The sequence below is a fragment of the Coregonus clupeaformis genome, chromosome 13 (assembly GCF_020615455.1).
Source record: "Coregonus clupeaformis isolate EN_2021a chromosome 13, ASM2061545v1, whole genome shotgun sequence".
NCBI classification, from domain to species: Eukaryota; Metazoa; Chordata; class Actinopteri; order Salmoniformes; family Salmonidae; genus Coregonus; species Coregonus clupeaformis.
The window spans coordinates 6,277,035-6,293,362 of NC_059204.1; the positions used below are offsets into that span (position 1 = coordinate 6,277,035).

Below are 16,328 nucleotides of genomic sequence, written 5' to 3' on the forward strand. Positions count from 1 at the left end.
AATAGTCCGGGTAGCCATGATTAGCTGTTCAGGAGTCTTATGGCTTGGGGGTAGAAGCTGTTGAGAAGCCTTTTGGACATAGACTTGGCGCTCCGGTACCGCTTGCCATGCGGTAGCAGAGAGAACAGTCTATGACTAGGGTGACTGGAGTCTTTGACAATTTTGAGGGCCTTCCTCTGACACCGCCTGGTATAGAGGTCCTGGATGGCAGGAAGCTTGGCCCCAGTGATGTACTGGGCCGTACACACTACCCTCTGTAGTGCCTTGCGGTCGGAGGCCGAGCAGTTGACATACCAGGCGGTGATGCAACCAGTCAGGATACTCTCGATGGTGCAGCTGTATAACTTTTTGAGGATCTGAGGACCCATGCCAAATCTTTTCAGTCTCCTGAGGGGGAATAGGCTTTGTCGTGCCCTCTTCACGACTGTCTTGGTGTGTTTGGACCATGATAGTTCGTTGGTGATGTGGGCACCAAGGAACTTGAAGCTCTCAACCTGTTCCACTACAGCCCAGTCGATGAGAATGGGGGATATGAGTTGTCTTGATGATTCCATATACCAAACAATGACATAATTCTAAACACATCACTTCCCTGTGTTATTCAGGTGAGTGTTTTGGCCCAAAGGAGTGTTTGGCCCAGGTGTGTCCATCCCTGTGGGAGAGAAAGTCTCCATCCTAGTGGTGGAGAAATGCTACTACAGCTGTAGGATCTTAATTTAAACCAGTCTCCTACAGCATGAAAATTATCCTGCAGCAAAAGGAAATGTGAATTATTATGTGGATGAGGTGATCCAATTAAGATCCTAAATCTGGACATGGACACCTTTATGTCAGCCCACCCCTCCATGATGACTTCACCATAGAGATCCTATTATTATACCGTATTATACATGTCATTCAGTGTTTCAGTGTTTCCCAAAGTGTCAACAACATTTTGTTTTTTGCCCTGATTCATCTAATCAAAGGCTTGATGATGAGTTGATTAGCTGAGTCAAGTGTGTTGTTGCAATAACTAAAATGTGCATCCCTTTGGGTCCCCGGGACCAGGATTGGGAATCACTGATGTAACTCTATTGGCTCCACTAATGGCCAGCAGGTAGAGATGTTGGAGTATATAAGCCTGTTGTCTCTGCCCAGGTACTCACAGTAGACGTGGGCTGTCAGGTCCACCATATCACCTGAGGAGGTGGGTTCAACTTTACATCACGTTACATGATAAACAGTGGCTTTAGTAGTTGATGGTGTTGATGGAGTTGTTGACATTCTGGTATTTAGTTTGATGTCTGAAGTGAGTGGTTTAACCCTTTTTTAGCAGCTGGTATCGAATGTGGTAACATTTAATGAAGTAAAAAAACAATTTAAATATAAAATGCATTTATTTTATTTATATTTAATTATTTTTAATGTACGTTTTTGATTAACTTGGATAATTCTCTTTGCACTAACGATGCTTCAATGATGCTTGTGTCAACAGGGGAATTAATACACAGTTATGAATGTCTTTATTTTTATAATAATGTATTAATTGATAATGTATTTCCCCAGATTACTACCAGCCAGAGGGAACCGTTACCACCACCAGTCAGGATGAGCTCCCTGACCTCTGACGTTAACCAGACAGAGAACATCAACACCATCATCCGACCCCCCTTACTTCTTCATCAGTGGTTTCATAGCCATCCCCCACATGAAGTACTACTACGTCTTCCTCTGTTTTGTATACATCATCTCTCTGGTTAGTCCATAGCTCTGGTCCAGGGTGTTACTAACTAGCTCTGGTCCAGGGTGTTACGTGCGGCTAGCATCAGCTAGTTGGTCCAGTTGATACATTCGAAAGTTGTTCACTTTCCTATAGGAGTAAAACTTAAGAAAACCTAATATACATTTCAGCTGAACTATGTTGGGGCCCGTAGCACAACCCATAGTCACTGGCCTAATGCATGTACCTGTATTTCCATTTTGGTTCATTTCTGCTGTGTGTGTGTGTGTCTGTGTGTGTGTATTGGGTCTAGGTGAGCAACGCCTTCGTCATGACTGGCATCTACGTGGACCGTAGTCTCCACAGGTAATCAGACCTCTTTTATCTCTTTAACATACTACAGTATAATACTTCCTTTATAGACATGTGTGGGAACACGTCCTACTCCCCCAATCTCCTTTACATGACATTTATATTAATATTGTTAGATATTTATGTTATGATCTTACCTTACAGCCCCAAGTACATTGCTGTGTTCAACCTGGCCTTCACAGACGTGTGTGAGAGCACGGCCCTGGTCCCCAAGCTGCTGGATATGTTCCTGTTCAGCAGACAGCTCATCTCCTACAACCAGTGCCTCACTAGCCTCTTCTTCATCTTCCTCTTCCTCACCATGCAGTCCTTCAACCTCACCATCCTCTCCTATGACAGGCTGGTGGCCATCTGCTGCCCACTCAGGTCTCAGATAATAAATCAAATCATTAACTAAATTAAAATTCAAAAAAGCCTACATTATGTGACCCTTATGGGATAAATAAAGTATTTTTAATTGAATGATTTGATTTATTTGACAATTTATTCAAAACTATTTTGTAAATGTATTAAATAAAAAATATGTTTTAACACACCATATGTATCCATATGGATACACTGTATTTAAAATATATAGAAGGATATAGTTACCTGGCAGCGGAGCCACCTTCATCACAGAGGTTTACCCAGGGTGAGGCTTGGCCATTGCACTCGGGCCGTGCTGACTCCTGCAAGTTCCCCAAATGTGGGAATCTCGACTGAATAATTATAAAACCATTGAGGATAATAACACGATAAAGTTGAACATATTATTATTTCCCACAGAGATCCTATTAAATTACTAGAGGGGCTATGTCATCAACCCTCAAAGTTCCATTCTAGTGTTCTTTCCAGGTACCACATGATGGTGACTCACAGGTCCATGCTCCGGCTGACTGGGGCTGCCTGGACGTTTGCTGTGTTGATGGTGTTGATCTCTGTGGGCCTCATCACCCGCCTCTCTTTCTGTAGGTTAGTATGTACCATGTTGTAGTGCAATGACTCTACAGCAAAGCATAGCTTCTGTGAATATAGCTTAATCTGATAAATCAAATCAAACTTTAGTTCAAGTGAATTTAAAATTGCAAAACACTTCACAGTAGACCAATCAAATAAAGGAGATAAAAATAAGAATGTGATGTTGTTGTTGTCATCTGTCAGGTTGTTGTAAAGGTTAAGTTTAAATGATGTCTTTGACTCAGTGCTGTAAAAAAAAAAAATTAACTCAGTTCCTCTTGAATGTGAGACTAATTCCAACAGATAAGGAGGTGAACCTGTAGCCGAAAGGTCACGGGTTTGTAACCCTGGAGAAAACATGAGCAGAAGACACATTTCTGTTGTTCGCTCTAATATCTGTATAATGTATTGTATTGTAGGTCTCTGGTGATCAACAGCTACTTCTGTGACCATGGTCCCCTGTTCTATCTGGCAGCCCCCTGTTCTGATGTGTTACCTAACCTGATGATGGCGTATATCAATCCCTGTATAGCCCTCTATCTCCCCATGGTCTTCATCATATCATCCTACATCTGTATCACACACGCCCTGTTCACCATCACATTGCCCCAGGACAGGTGAGAAGTAATCCTGATTGGTATCAGTAAGTCAAGTCAAGACATTAAGTAGCCTTGTCCAAGCCAGAACGGCCTATATACTGATTGGTGTGAGGTCTCAGAAATATGTTGTTAGAGGGATGGACTTGTTAGAGCGATAAATACTGGGAAATATTGAGAATACAATTAAACTTACTGGATAGATGATCACATACGGGCGGCAGGTAGCTTAGTGGGTAAGAGCGTTGTGCCAGTAACCGAAAGGTCGCTGGTTCTAATCCCCGAGCCGACTAGGTGAAAAATCTGTCGATGTGCCCTTGAGCAAGGCACTTAACCCTAATTGCTCCTGTAAGTCGCTCTGGATAAGAGCGTCTGCTAAATGACTGTAAATGTAATACTGTACTGGTACACATTCTCTCACTCTCTCCCTCTCCACCTCTCTCTCGCTCTCTCTCTCTCTCTCTCTCTCTCTCTCTCTCTCTCTCTCTCTCCCCCTCTCAGACTCAGAGCCATTAAGACATGCAGCTCACACCTAATTCTGGTGGCCATATTCTACTTGCCTGTTATTTTAACATACCTCCTCCAATCCTTCATACCAACCAACGTCCGGATCATCAACCTCTCCCTGACCTCGGTACTGCCACCCATGCTCAATCCCATCATATACGTTCTGAAGACGGAGGAGTTTAAGGTATCGGCCAAGAAGCTGCTCAGAAGAGGGGCCCAGAGAGCTGTGGCGCCGGTGAAATTAACATGAAGTACTTGAATTATTTTTCTTCAAAATAAAATATTTATATTATGTCTATAAGCCTTTATAGCCATTAAGAAATAACAAATATCAGTGTGACATCATGATTTAATGTATTTATTTAATGTATATTTAGATATTCTTATATTTAGAACAGTGGCGGTCCATGCTGTTTAAGATGAGGGAGGATGATTATTTATTTATGAACATGGCCTTATTTCTATTACAGCGTACAGGATGACTGTCATTCATATTCCATTTACCCAGATCAATGTAACATCAATAGGTTTAGGCTACTACATGATACTCAAATATTTCCTATACCCATCATGAGGTTGCTACAACCTAGCCTACGAATGAAAGTTTACAACGCAGGTGCACAGGTCGAGAGAACATTTTGAGTAATCAGTGGTTGAGAGAACATTTTGAGTAATCAAGGTGACCGACAGTGACACATTCAATACCTCCTTGCACACTCTTGCCTGCATCTAGCTGATCTAGGGTGTAATCATTAGTCCAACAGTTGCAAACGAGAGTTTCTATTGGACAAATTCAGGTATGTTTATCCCCGTTTCGTTCCGTTTGCTTCCGTTTAAGAAATGTTTTTCAACAGAATCGGCGGAATGAATACACCCCTAATCACACGCAAACACAGTTCACTTTCATAGCAGCCACATACAAACAGCATGATCACTTTGCTCGTTGTAGAATTCGAGCACACACAGCCTACATCGTTGTCACCATATTAGCTAACGTTATAGTCAAGATAGCTACTAGATCTAACCCGTTAGTGAACCTGCTACAATCATGCAGTACAGTGTACAGTCAGCAGGCAGTTTAGCAGTTACACCAGTGGGCCCCGGTGGCAATAAATTAATAAAACCAAAAGCCTTACCTTGACTTGGAAGAGTTCCAGTGTTGGATAGCCACTGCCAGCTAGCTAACATAGCATACATCTAGGTTTGGTATTGAAGTCAATGTACCCAGAGGTGGACGGAAACTAGCTGTCTTCCGGCTACACCATGGTGCTACCCTACAGAGAGCTGCTGTAGACATTCATTGCAAAACAGTGTGTTTTAATCAATTATTTGGAACGTGAAGTTTTATCTAAAAAGGAGGATGGTCATCCCCTTCCTCCTCTGAGGAGCCTCCACTGATTTAGAAGTACTTGAAGTGTCGAGTTTATTGATATCTCTCTTTTGCTATCTCGGTTGCTATCTCTACTTGACTTTTTGTTTGTTTTTTGTTTGGAAGAATGCTATGTGTAGCTAGTGGAGTCAATGGAATGGCATCAAACACATCAAAGACGTGGTTTCCATTGACTCCATTCCAGACGTTATTATGAGCCGTCCACTGGTGTAGCTACAGTGAATGAGTGTATTGTTGCTTCACTTAATTAAGTGAAGTGGTATGAGAAAATGTTTTTGTAAAATATGTACATTATGTCTATATGTGTTTAAAGAGCTTCTGTTTTTCTGCTCGTTAAGAAGAACGAGATTTGAGTCTGGAGGATTTGATGTGGGTGTGTCATGTTCGCTTTATCGTATTGAACATGTTTACATCTACATCATCAGCAAGCTGTCAAACTATCGTAAATAAAGCACAAGCTGCTACAAACTGTTTATCAGTCCCCAAAATCACTAGCTAGCTAAGTTCCATCTCTGTGTTTGTCAATAACGCTAGCTAGTACAAGTAGCAAGCCACGTTAGCTAAATCAGCTTATCAAGTCACTGGTGAGTGGCGAAGTGTGTCCTTCGGGTGCCGTTTAGTTTTTACAACTTTCTCACGATCTATTACCAGAGTGTGTCAGTCTGGCATCAGTGTTTCATCGGGAATCATATTACTGAACAGTCTAGCGGAGGGACCAAAGATGCTCGCGAAGGGGTTTACAATTTTGGAATATTGACAAGTGGCAGTTGGGATGAAAGCACCCATCGTCTCAATTCTCGTTTTGCCCAAAACAGGCAGACTGGAGTGATCACTATCAAACACATCGGCAAGTGGCCACTCCATAAACGGCCCAGGTGCCAAGTGTTCTTTCAACATAACATTGGTATTGTGTTGTTTTATGTTAACAAGTCCGAGGCGCTGTGTGATGGGCAGGTCTGGAGGTTGGCAGCTATGATGGGATAGAGTGCAAACAGCGCTTGCCCTTTTAAGTCATAATTAAAAAGCCTTCATAAAACCTTAATACATTACTTATAATCAGCAGCTGTCAAAAAGTACTTCTACAATAACCCGGCCTAGACCCCAAAGACCAAGCAGAAGCAGGAGCACAGTGGCCAGGAACAACTCCCTAGGCCTAGAGGGAAGAAACCTAGAGAGGAACCAGGCTCAGAGGGGAGGCCCGGGGCAGTTGTTTGGGAGTGCATATTACTATAATAGCATCACATATATTGTTGCTGTCCATATAGCCATATGCTACTAATAAATTAGTGCTACTCTCCTGCACCACACACACCCTTCGTTCCTTCTGGTCCCATCTCCCTTCAGCAGCCCCGCAGCAGACTACAGACAGAAATTAGCTGCTAGCTAAATCTGGTCAAACACATCTTTCTCTCAAGTGTACTGAGACTAATGTTTGTGTTATACATTGTCCCTGCTCAAATAAACCTAATAAAAATATATAATAATAATATTAACTGTCAGGAAGGCAGAGTGTCTGTCATCGTTTAAAGAGATTCGCCAGTGCTTTAGTTTTACTTTTTAGCCAGTCGTTCTAAAAGTAGTGCCCACGAGCCAAAAGGGGTCCCCGGATATTGCGCACTACGTCACATCCTGTATGTGCAGATATGTGCACCACGTCACTGGTCTTTCTCTCTCTCTCTCGCTCTGCTGTGGGTGCATGATGTGCCTCTTGCTAGATGTCACTCATATGGAGAGTGGCTGAAGCTCATTGGTTGAACTCGAATCGAAGCGCTGGACCACGTGGAGGAAAATGTACATTTAACATTTTAGTCATCTACCAGATGCTCTTATCCAGAGAGACTTACAATTAGTGTATTCATCTTAAGATAGCTAGTGGAACAATCACATCATAGTCATAGTAAGTAAATGTTTCCTCAGTAAAGTAGCTATCAGCAAAGTCAGTGCTAGTAGGGAGGGGGGATGAGGGGTGGGGGGTTGAGGGGGTGGGGGGGGTTGAGGGGGGGGACTGCCCTCCGGTAGGGGTGGGAGGGCCAAGAGACCAGAGGTGGCAGAACGGAGTGCTCGGGTTGGGGTGTAGGGTTTTAGCATAGACTGAAGGTAGGGAGTGGCAGTTCCTCTTGCTGCTCCGTAGGTAAGCACCATAGTCTTGTAGTGGATGTGAGCTTCAACTGGAAGCCAGTGGAGTGTGCGGAGGAGTGGGGTGACATGGGAGAACTTGGGAAGGTTGACCACCAGGCGGGCTGCAGCGTTCTGGATACGTTCCAGGGGGTTGATGGCACAAGTGAGGAGCCCAGCCAACAGCGAGATGCAGTAGTCCAGAAGGGAGAGGACAAGTGCCTGGATTAGGACCTGTGCCACTTCCTGTGTGAGGTATGGTCGTACTCTATGGAGTCACTGGTTTGACGTCTGAAGAGAATGACAGGGTGTTGTCCAGGGTCACGCCAAGTTTCTTTGCACAACTGTGATGGAGATGGCTTTGAGCGGGTAAGCCTTCCCCCGGGAGGAAGAGAAGCTCCGTCTTGTTGAGCTTGAGGTGGTGGTGGGTCGAGTGTCATCTGCATAGCAATGACAAGAGAAGGTAGAAAATAGTTTCCTAGGGTTAGAGCCAGAAGCTTGACATTTAGAGTGATAGAAAGTGGCTTTAGCAGCGGACACAGAGGAAGAGAAGGTAGAGGAGTGAGTGAAAGGATGATAGGTCCTCCGGAAGTTTAGTTTTTCTCCATTGTCACTCAGCTGCCCGCAGCCCTGTTCTGTAAGCTCGCAATGAGTCACTCAGCCACGGAGCAGGAAGGGAGGGCAGAGCCGGTCGGGAGGAAAGGGGACAGTGCGAGTCATACGATGTGGAAAGGGAGGAGAGTAGGATCGAAGAGGCAGAATCAGGAGACAGGAGGGAGAAGGATTTAGCAGAAGGGAGAGATGATAGGATAGAAGAGGAGTGAATAGTGGGAGAGAGAGAGAGAGAGACCATCTGGGTAGGGGCTGAGTGGTTTGGGTTGAAGGAAAGGGAGACAGAAAAGGCAACAAAGTAGTGATCAGAGACCTGGAGGGGGGTTGCAGTGAGATTAGTAGGAGAACAGCCTCTAGTAAAGATGAGGTCAAGCGTAATGCCTGCCTTGTGAGTTGGAGGTGACTGGAAAAGGGTGAGGTCGAAAGAGGCAAGGAGGGGAAAGAGTGAGTTGGAAAGAAATGAATCGAAGGCAGATATCGAGAGGTTGAAGTCTCCAAATACTAAGAGCGGTGAGCCATGAAAATGATCTTATCAAGGTGTCCAGATCATTGAGGAACTCTCTAAGGGTACCTGGTGGGCAATAGATGACAACAATTTCAAATGAGGAGATGGACAGGTGAGAGAGGGAGAAAATAGTAAATCTCCACTTAGGAGAAATGAGTAGTTCTGTGCCACCACCGCGACGACCAGATGCTCTAGGATTATGAGAGAACACATAGTCTGATGAAGACAGAGCAGCTGGAGTAGCAGTGTTCTCTGGGGTGATTCAAGTCTCCGCCAGGGCCAAAAGGTTAAGGGACTAATTAACTCAGCATGTAGGGAAAATGTAGGGGGAAAATGGCGCAACACAACTTCCAGAAAAACAGTTGCTTTCTAACTAGGGATTTCATGGCTAATTGAGGTAAAACAGTAATTCTGATCATACAGTAGATTATGCATTTGTGAACTACACATTGACATATCCAACCCGAGAGCAGGAGACTTTAAAATACTTAGTAGTCGCCAAAGAGAATGTCTTTATGGCCCAGCTCAAGACTGTGCTGTTGTCACGAACGTTGACTGATGACTCGTGGAACCAAGGCGCAGCATGATAAGCGTACATTTTATTTAGTACACAACACACAAACAAAACAACAAAACGAACGATACGTGAAGTCCTGAGGTTAACAACACAAACCTTTACGGAACAAGATCCCACCCCGACTAGTGCCAAACAGGCTGCCTAAGTATTGTCCCCAATCAGAGACAACGAGCTACAGCTGCCTCTGATTGGGAACCACCCTGGCCAACATAGATCTAAACGATCTAGAACTAAACATAGAAAATAAAACATAGAAACTCCACACCCTGGCTCAACATTTAAGAGTCCCCAGAGCCAGGGCGTGACAGTCCCCCCGGGCCGGGTGGGCATTCCGCCTCGGAGGCGGATCCGGCTCTGGGCGTGACCACCACTTTCTCTCCACCTCCCCGTTGCGCCCCTGGTCTGGTCTGGCACCGCTGACTGGAGCTGGACCCGACGACGGTGGATCGATCTGTACAGGCTCCGGACTGTAGCCGCTGGCCGGAGCTGGACTGGGCACCGGTGGAGCGGATTGCTCTGGCTCCGGAGTGGATCCGCTGACTGGAGTTGGACCGGACCCTGGTGGAGCGGATTGCTCTGGCTCCGGAGTGGAGCAGCTGACCGGTGCCGGACCAGGCACCGGTGGAACAGGCACGGGCCGTGCCGGACTGGACACACGCACCACTGGCTAGGTGCGGCGAGCAGGAACGGGCCGGACCGGGCTGACGACGCGCACCACTGTCTTGGTGCGGGGAGCAGGAACGGGCCGGACCAGGCTGACGACGCGCACCACTGGCTTGGTGGGGGGAGCAGGAACAGGCCGGACCGGGCTGGCGACGCGCACCACTGGCTTGGTGCGAGGAGCAGGAACAGGCCAGACCGGGCTGGCGACGCGCACCACTGGCTTGGTGCGAGTGGCAAAAACAGGTCTGACCGGGCTGGCGACGCGCACCACTGGCTTGGTGCGAGGGGCAGGAACAGGCCGGACTGGGCTGGCGACGCGCACCACTGGCTTGGTGCGAGGGGCAGGAACAGGCCGGACCGGGCTGGCGACGCGCACCACTGGCTTGGCGCGAGGGACAGGAACAGGCCGGACCGGGCTGGGAACACGCACCACTGGCTTGGTGCGGGGAGCAGGAACAGGCCGGGCTGGACTGGGAACACACACCACTGGCTTGGTGCGGGGAGCCGGAACGGGCCGGGCCGGACTGTGGAGGCGGACTGGAGGCCTGGAGCGAAGAGCTGACACAACCCGTCCTGGCTGAATGCCTACTTCCGGGCTGTGCACTCGTACTGGCGCTACAGCACGTGGCACTGGCGCAGGATATACGGGACCGAGGAGGCGTACTGGAGACCACGAGCGTTGAGCCGGCACACGCCGTCCTGTTTGAATGCCCATCTTTGCACGACACGTGCGTTCCTGGACACGCTGCTTGGTCCTCTTTTGGTGGGATCTTCTGTCACGAACATTGACTGATGACTCGTGGAACCAAGGCGCAGCGTGATAAGCGTACATTTTATTTAGTACACAACACACGAACAAAACAACAAAACGAACGATACGTGAAGTCCTGAGGTTAACAACACAAACCTTTACGGAACAAGATCCCACCCCGACTAGTGCCAAACAGGCTGCCTAAGTATGGTCCCCAATCAGAGACAACGAGCTACAGCTGCCTCTGATTGGGAACCAACCTGGCCAACATAGATCTAAACGATCTAGAACTAAACATAGAAAATAAAACATAGAAACTCCACACCCTGGCTTAACATTTAAGAGTCCCCAGAGCCAGGGCGTGACAGCTGTTCAGAAAAGGACCTCTATTAATTCAGGTCTCATGTCCTCCTGATCTGACGACACCTGTATATAGCTTTGTTTGTTCTCTGTGTCCTATGTTCTCTGTGTTTGGATTGCTTTCATTATTTATGTATTTTTTAACAAACGTTTTGCACCTTGGGTGTGAGAAATGCAAATGAATTATTATTATTACTACACTGCTCAAAAAAATAAAGGGAACACTTAAACAACACATCCTAGATCTGAATGAATGAAACAATCTTATTAAATACTTTTTTCTTTACATAGTTGAATGTGCTGACAACAAAATCACACAAAAATTATCAATGGAAATCAAATGTATCAACCCATGGAGGTCTGGATTTGGAGTCACCCTCAAAATTAAAGTGGAAAACCACACTACAGGCTGATCCAACTTTGATGTAATGTCCTTAAAACAAGTCAAAATGAGGCTCAGTAGTGTGTGTGGCCTCCACGTGCCTGTATGACCTCCCTACAACGCCTGGGCATGCTCCTGATGAGGTGGCGGATGGTCTCCTGAGGGTTCTCCTCCCAGACCTGGACTAAAGCATCCGCCAACTCCTGGACAGTCTGTGGTGCAACGTGGCATTGGTGGATGGAGCGAGACATGATGTCCCAGATGTGCTCAATTGGATTCAGGTCTGGGGAACGGGCGGTCCATAGCTTCAATGCCTTCCTCTTGCAGGAACTGCTGACACACTCCAGCCACATGAGGTCTAGCATTGTCTTGCATTAGGAGGAACCCAGGGCCAACCGCACCAGCATATGGTCTCACAAGGGGTCTGAGGATCTCATCTCGGTACCTAATGGCAGTCAGGCTACCTTCGGCGAGCACATGGAGGGCTGTGCGGCCCCCAAAAGAAATGCCACCCCACACCATGACTGACCCACCGCCAAACCGGTCATGCTGGAGGATGTTGCAGGCAGCAGAACGTTCTCCACGGCGTCTCCAGACTCTGTCATGTCTGTCAAATGTGCTCAGTGTGAACCTGCTTTCATCTGTGAAGAGCACAGGGCGCCAGTGGCGAATTTGCCAATCTTAGTGTTCTCTGGCAAATGCCAAACGTCCTGCACGGTGTTGGGCTGTAAGCACAACCCCCACCTGTGAACGTCGGGCCCTCATACCACCCTCATGGAGTCTGTTTCTGACCGTTTGAGCAGACACATGCACATTTGTGGCCTGCTGGAGGTCATTTTGCAGGGCTCTGGCAGTGCTCTTCCTGCTCCTCCTTGCACAAAGGCGGAGGTAGCGGTCCTGCTGCTGGGTTGTTGCCCTCCTACGGCCTCCTCCACGTTTCCTGATGTACTGGCCTGTCTCCTGGTAGCACCTCCATGCTCTGGACACTACGCTGACAGACACAGCAAACCTTCTTGCCACAGCTCTCATTGATGTGCCATCCTGGACGAGCTGCACTACCTGAGCCACTTGTGTGGGTTGTAGACTCCGTCTCATGCTACCACTAGAGTGAAAGCACCGCCAGCATTCAAAAGTGACCAAAACATCAGCCAGGAAGCATAGGAACTGAGAAGTGGTCTGTGGTCACCACCTGCAGAACCACTTCTTTATTGGGGGTGTCTTGCTAATTGCCTATAATTTCCACCTGTTGTCTATTCCATTTGCACAACGGCATGTGAAATGTATTGTCAATCAGTGTTGCTTCCTAAGTGGACAGTTTGATTTCACAGAAGTGTGATTGACTTGGAGTTACATTGTGTTGTTTAAGTGTTCCTTTAATTTTTTTGAGCAGTGTATTATTATTCAATCAAATCAAATGTTATTTGCCACATGCGCCAAATACAACAGGTGTAGACATTACTGTGAAATGCTTACTTACAGCCCTTAACCAACAATGCATTTATTTTTTAATAAAAAAGTAAAATATAAAAACAACAAAAAAGTGTTGAGAAGAAAAGAGCAGAAGTAAAATAAAATAACAGTAGGGAGGCTATTGTCACGAACGTTGAGAGACGGGTCGGACCAAGGTGCAGCGTGAAAAGCTTTCAACCTCGGAGGCGGATCCGGCTCCGGGCGTGACGACCTCTTCCTCTCTGCCTCCCCGTTGCGCCCCTGGTCTGGTCTGGACCTCGGCGCGATGCTTCCCCTCTCCTTCCTCCCACGATGCACCAAGCCATGTCTGGACCCTGGTGTGGGAGACCCCGAATCTGGAGAGGGGCTGACGTCTGGGCCTGGATCGGCAAACCTCCCGCGATGAACCAAGCCCTGTCTGGACCCTGGTGTGGGAGACCCCGAACCTGGAGAGGGGCTGACGTCTGGGCATGGATCGGCAATTCCCCCACGATGCATCAAGCCCTGTCTGGACCCTGGTGTGGGAGGCCCCGACCCTGGAGAGGGGCTGACGTCTGGGCCTGGATCGGCAATCCCCCACGATGCGCCAAGCCCTGTCTGGACCCTGGTGTGGGAGGCCCCGACCCTGGAGAGGGGCTGACGTCTGGGTCTGGAGTGGAGCCGCTGACCGGAGCTGAACTGGACCCCGGTGGAGCGGAATACTCTGACTCCGGAATGGAGCCGCTGACCGGAGCTGGATCAGGCACCGGTGGAGCGGATTGCTCTGGCTCCTGAGTGGAGCAGCTGACCGGGGCTGGACTGGGCACCGGTGGAGCGGACTGCTCTGGCTCCGGAGTGGAGCTGCTGACCGGAGCTGGACTGGAACCCGGTGGAGCGGAATGCTCTGGCTCCGGAGTGGAACCGCTGACCGGAGCTGGACTAGGCACCGGTGGAGCGGACTTCTCTGGCTCCGGAGTGGAGCCGATGACCGGAGCTGGACTGGACGCCGGTGGAGCGGAATGCTCTGACTCCGGAATGGAGCCGCTGACCGGAGCTGGATCAGGCACCGGTGGAACAGGCCGGGCTGGACTGGGGACACACACCACTGGTCTGGTGCGAGGAGCAGGAACAGGCCGGGCCGGACTGGGGACACGCACCACTGGTGTGGTGCGAGGAGCAGGCACGGGCCGTGCCGGACTGGATACACGCACCACTGGCTTGTGAGGAGCACTGGTGACACAGTGCGTAGAACCGGAACAGGATATACTGGACCGTGGAGGCGTACTGGAGGTCTGGATTGTACAGCTGGCACAACCCGTCCTGGCTGAATGCCCACTTTTGTACGACACGTGCGGGGCGCTGGCATAGGACGCACTGGGCTGTGAACGCGCACTGGCGACACAGTGCGTAGGACTGGCGCATGATATACTGGACCGTGAAGGCGCACTGGAGACCAGGAGCGTTGAGCCGGCACAAACCGTCCTGGCTGGATGCCCACTTTTGTACGACACGTGCGGGGCGCTGGCACAGGAAGCACTGGGCTGTGAACGCGCACTGGCGACACAGTGCATATCTCCGCATACCTAGGTTCTTCTATGAACACACGTTCCTTCTGTTGCCTGACCAGCTCCTCTCTCCTTGCCTCCACTACTTCCTTCTCACTTTGAGCCTGATGTAGCACCTCCCTCTGAACGGATAACTCCTGCTCCCTCTGATCTAACAGCCCCCGTAACGTGGTGGCCTCCTCTCTGACTCTCGATCTGCAGGTCTTGGAGGACCTCGAAAATAGCGGCCTCCTCCTCACTAGTCAGCCCTTTCCCGGCCTCCTGCTGCCTCTTCGTCCACCCCGTGAGCCCCCCAAAAAAATTATCTTGGGGCTGCTTCTCGGGCTTCCTCTTCGGCCGGCACCGTTGATGTCGCCGTTGATCCTCTCCTACCCGGGCTTTCTCCTTCATTGCCCTAACGTAACGGACAGCCTCCTCCTCGTGATTTACCCCCAACCGAGGAGGACATCACCTCCCGAGTGGCGCAGTGGTCTAGGCACTGCATCGCAGTGCTAGCTGTGCCACTAGAAATCCTGGTTCGAATCCAGGCTCTGTCGTAGCCGGCCATGACCGGGAGACCCATGGAGCAGCGCACAATTGGCCCAGTGTCGACCAGGGTAGGGGAGGGAATGGCCGGCAGGGATGTAGCTCAGTTGGTAGAGCATGGCGTTTGCAACGCCAGGGTTGTGGGTTCGATTCCCACGGAGGGCCAGTATGAAAAAAAATCTAAATAAAAAAATTACGTATGCACTCACTAACTGTAAGTCGCTCTGGATAAGAGCGTCTGGTAAATGACTAAAATGTAAAAATCTACCAACTTAGCCTCCCGCTGTGTCCGGGGTGTTTGTTCCTCCTGGCCACGCGGCTTGGTCTTCGTTTGGTGGGATCTTCTGTCAGGAACGTTGAGAGACGGGTCGGACCAAGGTGCAGCGTGAAAGCGTACATGTTTATTAACTCAAATAAACATACAACAAGACAACAACGTAACGTGAAGTCCAAAGGGCTATACACACACCAGCCTGACAGGAACAACATCCCACAATGCACAGCAGGCAATGGGCTACTTAAGGATGATCCCCAATCAGCTGGTAGAGCATGGCGCTTGTAACGCCAAGGTAGTGGATTCGATCCCCGGGACCACCCATACACAAAAAAATAATAATATGTAAGCACGCATGACTGTAAGTATATTTGGATAAAAGCATCTGCTAAATGGCATATTATTATTATTATATTATAAAAACAACAGGCCTCTCAAGGCCAGGGCGTGACAGCTATACACAGGGGGGTACCGGTGCAGAGTTAATGTGCCGGGGCACCGGCTAGTTGAGGTAGTTGAGGTAATATGTACATGTGGGTAGAGTGAAAGTGACTATGCATAAATAATTAACAGAGTAGCAGCAGCGTAAAAAGATGGGGTGGGGTGGGGTGGGGCAGTGCAAATAGTCCGGGTAGCCATGATTAGCTGTTCAGGAGTCTTATGGCTTGGGGGTAGAAGCTGTTGAGAAGCCTTTTGGACATAGACTTGGCGCTCCGGTACCGCTTGCCATGCGGTAGCAGAGAGAACAGTCTATGACTAGGGTGACTGGAGTCTTTGACAATTTTGAGGGCCTTCCTCTGACACCGCCTGGTATAGAGGTCCTGGATGGCAGGAAGCTTGGCCCCAGTGATGTACTGGGCCGTACACACTACCCTCTGTAGTGCCTTGCGGTCGGAGGCCGAGCAGTTGACATACCAGGCGGTGATGCAACCAGTCAGGATACTCTCGATGGTGCAGCTGTATAACTTTTTGAGGATCTGAGGACCCATGCCAAATCTTTTCAGTCTCCTGAGGGGGAATAGGCTTTGTCGTGCCCTCTTCACGACTGTCTTGGTGTGTTTGGACCATGAT

At 48.7% G+C, this 16,328-nt stretch overlaps 2 pseudogenes; both read left to right on the forward strand.

The window, feature by feature from the left end:
• Positions 1-1,587: 1,587 nt before the first annotated feature.
• LOC123492237 lies at positions 1,588-4,360 on the forward strand (annotated as a pseudogene).
• Positions 2,655-2,781, forward strand: LOC123492249 (annotated as a pseudogene).
• Positions 4,361-16,328: the final 11,968 nt, after the last annotated feature.